Here is a 10486-nt window from a genome sequence, read left to right on the forward strand (position 1 = left end):
TTCGGGGGGGTGAGGAAGTGTGTGCACGTGCAGGGTGAGTGCACGCTCCTTTTGTGAGTTACAAGTGTGTGTGCACTGTTCAAGGGCTGTGCACATGCATGTGTGCAGGTGTGTGAGCAAGTGTGTGCACACAGCAAGTTGCCAGCACGTGGGTCTGCACGCGTCTTGCAGGTGTGCGAGGGGCAGGGCGGTTCTATGTGTGCATCTGGGTGCAGGTGGTGGAGAGGAAGTCTTTCTGGAGGAGCTGCCTGTGAGATCCGGGCCCGGCACAGGGACGGGCTCTCTGGGACTGGGGAACAGGGAGCGGGTGCAGAGTGCAGGGGCCCTTCTCCTCCCTGAATCCCGTTCCTTTCCCCTGGAGCTCTGAAATCCTATTTAAATGCATTCCTCTGGGGTGGCCATTACCCCAGAGGAGCTGGAACTGGGGCCTCGCCAAGACTTGTCTGGACAGCCCTACCTCTCCCTGGCACGTCACAGGGTGATGGTGTCCCGGACTCTCTGGCACTCTCCAGGACAGGCAGGTAGGGCCACCCACACTCCTGTCACAGAGATGCCAACTTAGCCTCAGAGAGGTGCTGGCCCAAAGTCGGCCTGCCAGCAGGCGGGAGTGAGATGCCACTGACCGTGTGCCCCCAGGGCCCGGGAGGATCTGCTGGGATGCATGGTGGTCGGGGATGGGGTGTGGGCTTTGCAAGGCTCCTTCCCCACCTCGCACCCAGGCCAATGCCCAGCCAGTGCCATCTTCTCAGCTCCTGGCCGCTCCTCTGTGTTTCTTATTTCAGGGACCCCTCAACCACACATCTCAGTCAAGAGTCAGCACCCTCAAAACTGGTCCATAGCTGAGTGAGGCGTGGAGGACAGGCACCAGGACATAGCGACTGTCTCATCTCAAGGTCCACCCCGGTCTCTGAGCTCCCAGTAATCCCCGGGTCCTCCTGACCTCAGCTGCGCTGGCCGGAACAGCTCCGTTGCTTGGTGGGTGCAGGGGAACAGCCTGCCGCATGCTCCTCTCCCAGGAAAGCAAGTAGCTGGGGGCCCAACAGTGAAGCTGCAGAGAGGACTTCTGCTGTGCCCTTCCCCTGACCAAGCCCCAGAGAGGGATGCCCTAGAGAACACAACGCCATAAGCAGGAGGTGCTGGCAGCAGGGTGTGGCTGAGGTGGCCTGGGGGGCAATGGTCATGGGGGTGACGGGGTGGGGTGAGATGGTACGGGGGCAGTGAGGGTGCTAGTGTAAAAAATGAGGGTGCTACGGCTGTCGAGCAGGACAAGGGACAGAGGGTGGGTGTGTACATGTTTGCATTTGTGAAACCCATGCAGGGAAGGAGGGAGGAGGGGCAGAGGTCCCCACAGGTCCATCCAGGCAGGGTAGCCCCGGACAACAGAGCCTGTAACAGGGGTGGCAGGAGGCGAGGGGACCAGGGCTCTGCAGAGGAAGGAGACTAGTCCTTTGGTACTGATCCTATTTTTTGTTGCTTCCTCAATTAACAGAAACGAGTTAGTATGAAAAAAGAAGAGAGAGGGAGGGTGGGGCAGGAGTGGAGACGTCCGGAGTCCCTCCTCAGCGGCTGTGCTTTGTCTGTGGGGGAAGGGAGATCCTCACCGTAACCCCGAGGAGCGGAGCACAGATGAGGAAAGGAGGCGCCAGGGCCTGATGAAGGTCACAGGGCAGAACACAGGGCCAGCACCCCCTGGGTCCCACTCCCAGTCCCTGCCTGCGGGGGCCTCCCTGCCCCATCCCTGGACATCACCATCCAGGCTGTGTCCTCCGGATCGTGTGGTCTGTAGGTCTGAACCTCCCCTCGTTCCCCTCTGCGTGTGTAGACAGGCACACATCACGGGGCGGGGGTGCCGTGTGCACCCGTGTGCACCTCACGGTGTGCTCGTGCTGACGCGTGTTCTCGTGAGCCCACAACAGGGCGCAGGTTTTTGGGTGGTGGCACCCTGGCGTTCCGTGTTTCTTGCCTTTGTGGGGACACGTGTGCCTGCTCTGGGTGTTTGCCTGCACCTCACACCGGGGTGTGTGTTGGTGTTGGGTCTGCTTGGTGGTGCTGGGGCTGGCTGCGGCCCACTGTGATGAATGTGGCGTGCATTTTGTGCAGTGCAGCTATGGGTGTGGCAGCGGCACTCAACAGGCTGTGCACTCAGCCTCCTGACGGGTCCTATGACCTGCGGCCCATGGGGCACCCCATCTCTTCGCCATCCCCATCAGGCCAAGCCACCTACCCAGTTCAACACCCTCCTGTGGCTCCTGACAGCAGCTCCCAGGACATGGGCCAAGACCTTCACGGCTCAGGTCTGGCCCTGACCCCTCTGCAGCCCCCTGTCCTGCCTCCCACCTTCCTCTCCAGCTCTGGTCTATTTCTCACACCCACACTATGCCCTGCCCCAGGGCCTTTGCACAGCTGGCTCTTCCTTCTGCCCGGACCTCTGACCCCTTCATCACCCACCCACCTGCCCCTCCGTGGGATGCCTCCTGGCTGAGCTTCACTTCTAGGCGTCTGTAGGCTGCTTTCTTGCACTCCCCAGAGCCTCCTTGGCAGAGCTGGTCAGAGGCTCTTTCCTGCATATTCCGGCAGCCTCAGCGCTTGGGTTGGGGGGATTGCACAGGACCACGCCCTCCCCCTTGCCCCCTACCCTGCTCCCAGTGCGAGGGTGTACACGTGGGCACCCACGCGTCTAGTGAGTGCCACTTCCTCTGTGTGCACGCGGGCTGTCTACAGGGGGATCCCGGGCCTGTGCGTGTTTACCCAGAAGTCACAGCTCTGCCGATGGCGCAGCTGCAGCCAGGGAGGCCGGAGGCTTCCAGAGGACAAAGGGAGGGCGTGGGCTTGCGGGCCGGGAGGGGTTGACAACACCCTGCCGGTTCGGGGTCTTTGCTGAGAGTCGGGTGTTGGGGCTTTCCTCCCAGAGTCCATCCCGTGCACACACAGCAGACCCGGGGGCAGCCCAGAGCCAGAGCCGACGGTAAAACGGGGTTTGACTAAATCCTGCCATCCGGGGCCACACTGGCGTGAGACCCGCCCCCGCCACGCACACACATGTGCAAGTCTGCATGCCTGCACACACGTGCCCCCAGCCTCCCGGACGGGCACGCACATGCATGCGCGGCACACATGGACACAAGCACGCAAACGCGCGCTCACGCCAGCGCACCGCACACGGGGACCGGGCCGGGCCGGAGAGGGGGGCCCTGGCCGAGACGCGAGGCGCATCACGGGACCCGGCGGCGGGAGCGGATGGCGCGCGGGCTGGCGGGAGGGCGGGGGCGGCCGGGGCTGCCCAAGATGGGGCCAGAGCCGCGGGCCGGGCGCGGAGGAGACGGAAGGGCGGGCAGGGCCGCGCGGGCGCAGTGCGGGCGCCCTCTCCCGGCAGTCAGCAGCAGCGCGCCGGCCCTCCGCCCTCCGCCACTGCGGCCCCGCGCCGGCCGCCTGGGCCTGGAGGCCCGCGGCGTCCCCGGAGGACGGGCTCCGCGCCCCACGACCCACTCCCGGAGGCGGGGTCGGGCTGGTCCGGGGCGGAGGGCGCCGCGGGAGGCTGCCCGGACCCCGGGCGCTTGCTTGGCCCTGCCCGGGGCCCTTCATGCTCGGCCCCGCGGCTGTGTCCGCAAGCGCAGATGGTCTCGGGACCCGGGCCGCCCGGACGCCGCAGACCCAGCACGCTGCGGACCTGGCACGTTGGATCTCGGGACGAGCGCGGAGGGTCGGGGGCTGGAAGGTATCCGAGAGCAGAGCCCGCGCCCCCATTTCATGGTCGCGGTCACCGAGGTCCGAGAGGGGCCGGAGCCTGCGGGCAAGGGAAGGGCCTCGGAGGGCTCCGTAACTTGGCTGCGCCCCCTCCCTAGCCCAGGATCCGGAGGAGTGCTGCCTGAGGCCGAGGCGACGGATCGCCCCCTCTCCGCCCCCGCGCGGGACCCCGGCAGGAACAAGCGCCCATCCCTGGGATCAGAGGCGGCAAACTCCCGGCTCGAGCCCCTAGCGCAGCGCCCGCCCGCGGAGCCGCGCGCCTCTCTGGCGCATCCCTGGACTTCGCGGCTCGGCCCTCAGCCGCCGGGGCTCCCGGGCCAGGCTTCTGCCCCCCAGATCGAGGCGCAACAAGTCTGAAAGCAGCGCCAAGGAGCAGCTAGCGAGCCGAGAGGGAGGGCGTGGGGCGCCGGGCGCTCCGGGATCCCCGAACGCGCGCAACGTCCGCCTCCGGGGACCCGGCGCGGGCGGCGGGCGCGCGGGACTGGCTGGGCCGGCTGCCCACACCCCCTTCCAAGGCCCCGACTGTGCGCGGACGGGGGCGCGCCCAGGAACCCCCGCCCCCTCCTTCGCCTGCTTGACCTTGCTGGGTACTCAAAGCCGGACCCGGCGGCACCCCGGCGTGCGGGCGCAGAGTTTCGCTGCCGCCCACGGGAGGGAGCGGCTCGACCTCCCTCGTTGCCTCCTGGGCAGCCGGGGTCGCAGAGGACTGGAAGACATGAGGGTTCTAGGAGACGTGATAGTCGCCTCCCCAGACCCCCCACACCGTATACCACCTCCCTCCCAGATACGAAAAGGGACCCAGCTCCCCTCTCCCCCGCCTCCGCCCGCGCGGCCTTTGCTGTTCCCCCGCGGCGGCTCTCGCTCCGAGGGGGCGTGTGTTTGTGTCTGTGGGGGAGAGCACTAAGGGTCTGCTTGGGTTCCCAGGGTGGAGCGGGAGAACTGACCTTCCAGCCCCCTCCCCAACACAAACGCCAAGCGGCTCCTCTGGGGCAGGAGTGCAGGCCCCCTACCCGCCCACACGCCTTCCTGCCTTTCAACTACTCCGGAGTTGCAGCCCAGGAATCTGCGCCCCAGACCCGGAGGAAGAATAGGGAGGTCGCGGCGGGAACGGATGCTAAAGGAGGGCTGGCTTAGGGCTCTTCGGGTCCCAGCCTGGGCGCCTGCGCTCCAAGAAACTTAGAAGCCCAAAATAAAAGTGGAAAGGGGTAAGGTGCCCAGCGGCCTGGGGCTGGGGTGCCAGGTTAGGCGTTCTCTTCAGGCTGCCGGGGAGTGGCCAAGCAGGAGCCGCCGCGGCCAGGAGGAGGGACCCGGGCTCGGAGCCGCAGCCTCCGTCAAGCCCTCCCGGTCACATCGCTTCGCGGTGATTCTCAGCTCCGCCGCCCCCTCCCGAGGCCGGAGGCGCTCTCTACCTTGCCCAAGGGGTCGCGGGAACCTGGGGAGAGGACTCCTGGCCGGGTCCAGAGCCCCCAACCTCCCCAGGAGGGGGCGGGGGCCGTGCTCGTTCCTCGAGGCAGCTCTGCGCGGCTCCTAGCTAGCGCGGCGACGGCGGAGGGCCGGCGGCCTCCGCTCGCCGGGGACGCGGACCCGGGAGTGCTCGGCGCTTGGAGCGGAGAGGGCACAGGGCCGGCCCAAAGTTGAGAGTGGCTTATCTGCGCGGCCTGTCCGACCCAGTGCAAAGGTAGACAAGGAGGGAACAGCGAGGGCGTTCGCGTGGGGGTGGGGGGCGCAAAAATAGCCCTCCGCCCAAAGTGGGGGAGAGAACCTCCAGGGAGTCTCCACCGCCAATGCCAGGTCTACAGGGGAGGGCTTCTACGGGCGAGGGCTTCGAGAAGGAGTCTGGGGTTTTCTCCTGCCTGCTCCAGGCTCTGTGCGTGGGGGGAGGACGTCTCGGGCCCCTACAATGTCTGTAGGGGCTCTGGACGTGATTAGCAGGAGGGGGACACGCTCAGGGGCTCTCCGGAGCCTGCTGCGTCTGTGTGTGGCTGTTGGGGGCCGTGGGGGCTCCCTTAGGCCCCCGCCAGCGTGTGTGTGTGCTGGGGGTACAGCGGGAACGCCCTCCCCGGCCTGCCCTGTGCATGTGATGAGGAGGGGTGCCAGGCTGTGGTGTGTGGATCGGGAGGAGGCGAGCAGAGCCGAGGAGCCTCTCCTGCGTCCAGGGTCGCCCCCTCCTCAGCCTGCCCAATGCGGGCTCGCGGGGACCTGCCACATTCCATCGCCACCGCTGGAGGAGGCAGGGGGCTAAGGGGGTAGGGGGTGGGGGTCCAAACTCCCGAGCTCTGAGCGCAAAACCTCGGAGCTGCGAAGCCCCAAACGGCGAAGTTAGGAAGTCTGGGCGCCCGCACCTTCCCCGGCCCCCTCCCACCCTCGCTGCGCCCCCACCCGCCGCGCCCCCAGCCCCCGCCAGAGCCTTCCTTACCTTCCCCAGCAGCAGCGGCCCCGCCGGCGAGGACTCGATCCGGCGAGTTGCAAATCCCCGCGAGTGCCTAGCGTCGCCGGCGGCCAAGCCGGGCGCCCGACCGGAGGTGGGGGGGGCTCTTCCAGCCGCCGCCGCCCCCGGCCCGCTCCGGGCCTCACCGGGACGCCCCCTGGAGCGCACCCGCCGGCGCACGCAGGCCCCCTCCCCTTCCCCCGCGCCTGCTGGAGCCCCCCGGGCGCCCGGAGGGTCCGGATGCCCGCGCTGCGGACGATGCTGGGCGCGCGGGCCCGGGCCGGGCCAGGACGCGGCGCGGCCGCCTGTGCTCCCGGCTCGCCGGCTCCGCGCTCGCTCCGCCGGGGCCGCCGCCAACGCCGCGCCCGCCGCCGCCGCCTGCGCCCGCCGCTCCCTCTCCGGCCGCCGCCGCTCCGCTCCTCTCGCCTGCCCGGCTCTTCTCGCCTTTTTTCCCCTTCCTGAGGGGGGGGGGCGAGCCGAGCCGAGCCGGGGGCGGGGCGGCGCGGGGAGGAGGAGGAGGAGGCCGAGGACGAGGAGAAGGAGGAGGAGAGAGGCGAGAGCTGCTTCCCCCCACCCGGCTGCCGGCGCTCCCCAATCTCTCGCTCTCTGAAACTGGATCCCGAATCGGGAGCCAGAGACTGCATGACGGATTACATCAGGCTTTATAGAGCTTCCAGATCACACATTAGAGGGGGAGCGCAAGCGGGGGGCGGGGGCGTGGGGGGAGGGGAGCGAGATAAGGGGGGGCGGATAAAATGCACACACGCGCGCACACCTAGGAGAGCCCGGTGCCTGCCCCGCGCAGCAGAGAAGCCAAGAGTTGGGTCCCTGCTTTCGGCCTTCTCCAGGAGCAGGGGAGTGGCCCCACTGGCTGGCTGGATGATGGATGGTGGACGGCAGGACGGACACACAGATGAATGGAGGGAAGGAAGTGAGGGGTTGTGCCTAGGCAATGCAGGTGCGTGGGTGGATAGACGGTGGACGGATGGATGAGGTAGGTGGGTGTAAATGGAAGTGGGGTGGACGGATGGATGGACAGATGACTGGAGAGCTGGCGAGAGAACGGTGGGGTAGAAGGATGGAGGGACGAGATGGGTGAGGATGGACGGGATAGGTGGGTAAGTGAATGGGCGGCACCCAGTGGAGGGCTGCTTGGCTGAAGGCTGTGCAGGTGCAAGGACCAGGCATGGATGGGGGTGAGAGCGGGCTGAATGGGGGATGGGCAGGAGAGAGATTGGAGGCATAGACTCCTGACCCCATTCAAGAGGGTCAGAGGGAGGGGGCTGGGCGGGGACTGGGCAGGGCCAGTTGAACTGCTCAGGTGGGGGCTTGTCCAGTTCTTCCTCATGGACCCTGTGCTGAGAGATGCTGAGGGGAGTGCCTGGGGAAAGAGTCAGGAGGTGGATTTGAAGGTGAAGTCGAACCCACCACTGACCCTAGGTGGCTGTTCCCAGGCACTTCCTCCCATTGTCACCATCCATCCTCCTTTGACTCGGTGACATGGGGGACCTCCGAGCCCCATATTCAGGTTTTGTTCTTCATCAGCGGATGGAGACGGCCCCTTCGGCTGCCTTGAATCATCCACGGCCCCTCTTCTGCTTCCACGACCGCTGGCCAGGTACCCAGAGAGAGCCTTCCCAGAAGGAAACCAGAACGTTGGAGAAATGACTGCGGGATCCTTCTCCACCAAGACACTTCTACCTCAACCCCTTTCTCCTAGCTCTCAACGTGTGGTCCACTCTGAGCGCAGGTCCTCCCGCGTGGATGTCCAGCACTCTGAGCGCAAGTCCTCCCGTGTGGATGTCCAGCACTCTGAGCGCAGGTCCTCCCGTGTGGATGTCCAGCACTCTGAGCGCAGGTCCTCCCGTGTGGATGTCCAGCACTCTGAGCGCAGGTCCTCCCGCGTGGATGTCCAGCACTCTGAGCGCAAGTCCTCCCGTGTGGATGTCCAGCACTCTGAGCACAGGTCCTCCTGGGTGGGTGTCCAGCACTCTGCACAGTGAACCATCACAGCAGGTCACGCGGATGCTGCTACCCAGGCCCACTGTCAGCCTGGCTGCTTCTGTCAGCCCATTAGCCAGAGTCTCCATTGGGTACCACCACTGCCACCACCAACACGAATTCACAGGGACTGCCACCACCCCTACCTGAATGTCAGCACCCGCCCCGCCCCAGCCTCCCGTGGCCCTCAATGGCAGTCACCACCGTCACAACACAGGTCACCAGGATAGGAGGGAACTCAAGCCCACTGAGCCCCTGGGCATGGCGCACTGCTCACCGGACACAGTTGTGTCCATATCAGTCCCCTCCGCAAGGTCGATCTGTGGCCAAGGCTCCTAGGGGTGTCCAGAGGGACTGGCCAGAAGGGGCCCAGAGACACAGGCCACAGGGCAGCCAGGAAAGGGGGTGGGGGCGGTCCGCTTCCCGGTCCAACCTCTTGGGCAGTGTCACACCTCCTTCCTCCTGGGGAAAAGGCCTTCTTCTCCAAGGCTTTGACAGGATTGTTGACAAAAGGGCAGGGTGCCGGGGCTGCCTCTGAGGATCCCCTGCCTAGTGGCACCCCCTCCTCCCATCCTGGTGGCGATGCCCTGCCTCCTCTCCTCGCTGCACCAGCAGTCATGGCCACCAGGGGGCGGCTGATGTCAGGCCAGAAGGCCAGCAGCTCTGAGTCAGGACTCAGCCTCCCTCCTTGGAGCGCCCAGAGGGTGGCAGCGATCCCGGTGCCTATGCTGGGGAATCCAGCCCCAGGTTCTCAGGGCGATGCTGGGGCCCTCTCCAATGCAGCCATCCAGGGCGAGGCAGTCTCCCTTCTGGGCCCAGCTTCTCGGCAGGGCCTTTCCTCTCCCTGCACAGGGCCTTCTCTGTTTCCCTCCCCAACTCGCCACTTTTAGAAAATCATCCTCTTAGCCCAGCTCCTGATCCAGGACTCAGAGGGTTCCACCTCCCATCCCCCGGCCCAGTCCTCAGCCCCTCCCCAGGGAGGGAGAAGGTCAGGCATAAGGAGTTGTGCCCACCAAGACCCAGCTCCCAGCAGAGCGCCCTGAAGCAGTCTCGCTCACCCCACTTCAGCCCCGTCTCCCTGATGGCACGCGTGTGTCTGAATGGCTTTGAAGGTGTCTTCTAGCCCAGACACGCCAGGTTTCTAGAACCCTAAACCGGCAACTGACTTTCAGGAGGCTTGCCTCAGTGTACACCCTGAACTCCGTTCCCCTCACCTGCTCACCTGACCCCCCAGCTGCACCATCTCACTCCCAGATCGTCTTCCTTTCAGAGTCCTGTCCACAGCCTGAAGAACCCAGGGTGGGCCCAGCACCGGGAGGCTGGAATTGATGGTCCCTGCTGGGGACCACCACCAGCTGGACACCGGGCCCTAGAACCTCCTCACGAAGCCCAGAGGGAGTGTGACCTGTGGCATCTTCTCAGTGTTCTCCATAGCCACAAAATAATCCCTGGCCACAGCCACTCAGCTGTGACCCTGCCCCCGACATTGGAATCACTGACCACTGATCTTGGCCACACGCTGAACCCTGATCCTGGTCACACACTGAGCTCTGGCCACACACTGAACCCTGATCCTGGTCACACACTGAGCTCTGGCCACACGCTGAACCCTGATCCTGGTCATACACTGAGCTCTGGCCACACGCTGAACCCTGATCCTGGTCATACACTGAGCTCTGGCCACACGCTGAGCCCTGATCCTGGTCACACACTGAGCTCTGGCCACATGCGAGCTTCCATCCTGATGTAGACTGAACCCTCATCCCATGGCTGCTTTACACATCCAGAGCTTTGGTCCCAAGGCTAAGTGTAGACTCTAAGGCGTCCCTGATTGATGGGAAACAGAAAGGGGGACATGAGGCCTCGGAGGGGGGCAGCAGGAAGTGTGCCTCAAAGTCCTGTATTTCCAGCCATTTTCACATAGGACTGTCCCATCCTCAGGGAGGGGAGTGTTTGTTTGAGGCCACAGTGGAGCCAGGGCAGCCTACAACCCAGCTCCCTGACTCCCGTTTCATGGTCCCCCAGAGCTGTCAGCAGGGACCCCCAGGGCAGAATGAGGGCTCTTTTTATCAGCCAGTGCTTCTCAGGGCTGAGGTCGTATGGGAGCGCAGGAGGAAGGGGACCCCTGGTCCTCTCGAGGTACTCAATGAACTTTGCCAGCCAGAGGCTGAAGGGCCTCTGTGTGGGGGTGACCAGCATGGTGAGTACTTAGCCGACCCACATGCAGAGTCGTTAACTGTGGATGCAGCAAGTCTCTATTAGCCTCCCAGTCAGGACCCTTGGAGCCCCTGCCTATCACCATACAGGACCCTG

The sequence above is a fragment of the Macaca thibetana genome, chromosome 8 (assembly GCF_024542745.1).
Source record: "Macaca thibetana thibetana isolate TM-01 chromosome 8, ASM2454274v1, whole genome shotgun sequence".
NCBI lineage: Eukaryota > Metazoa > Chordata > Mammalia > Primates > Cercopithecidae > Macaca > Macaca thibetana.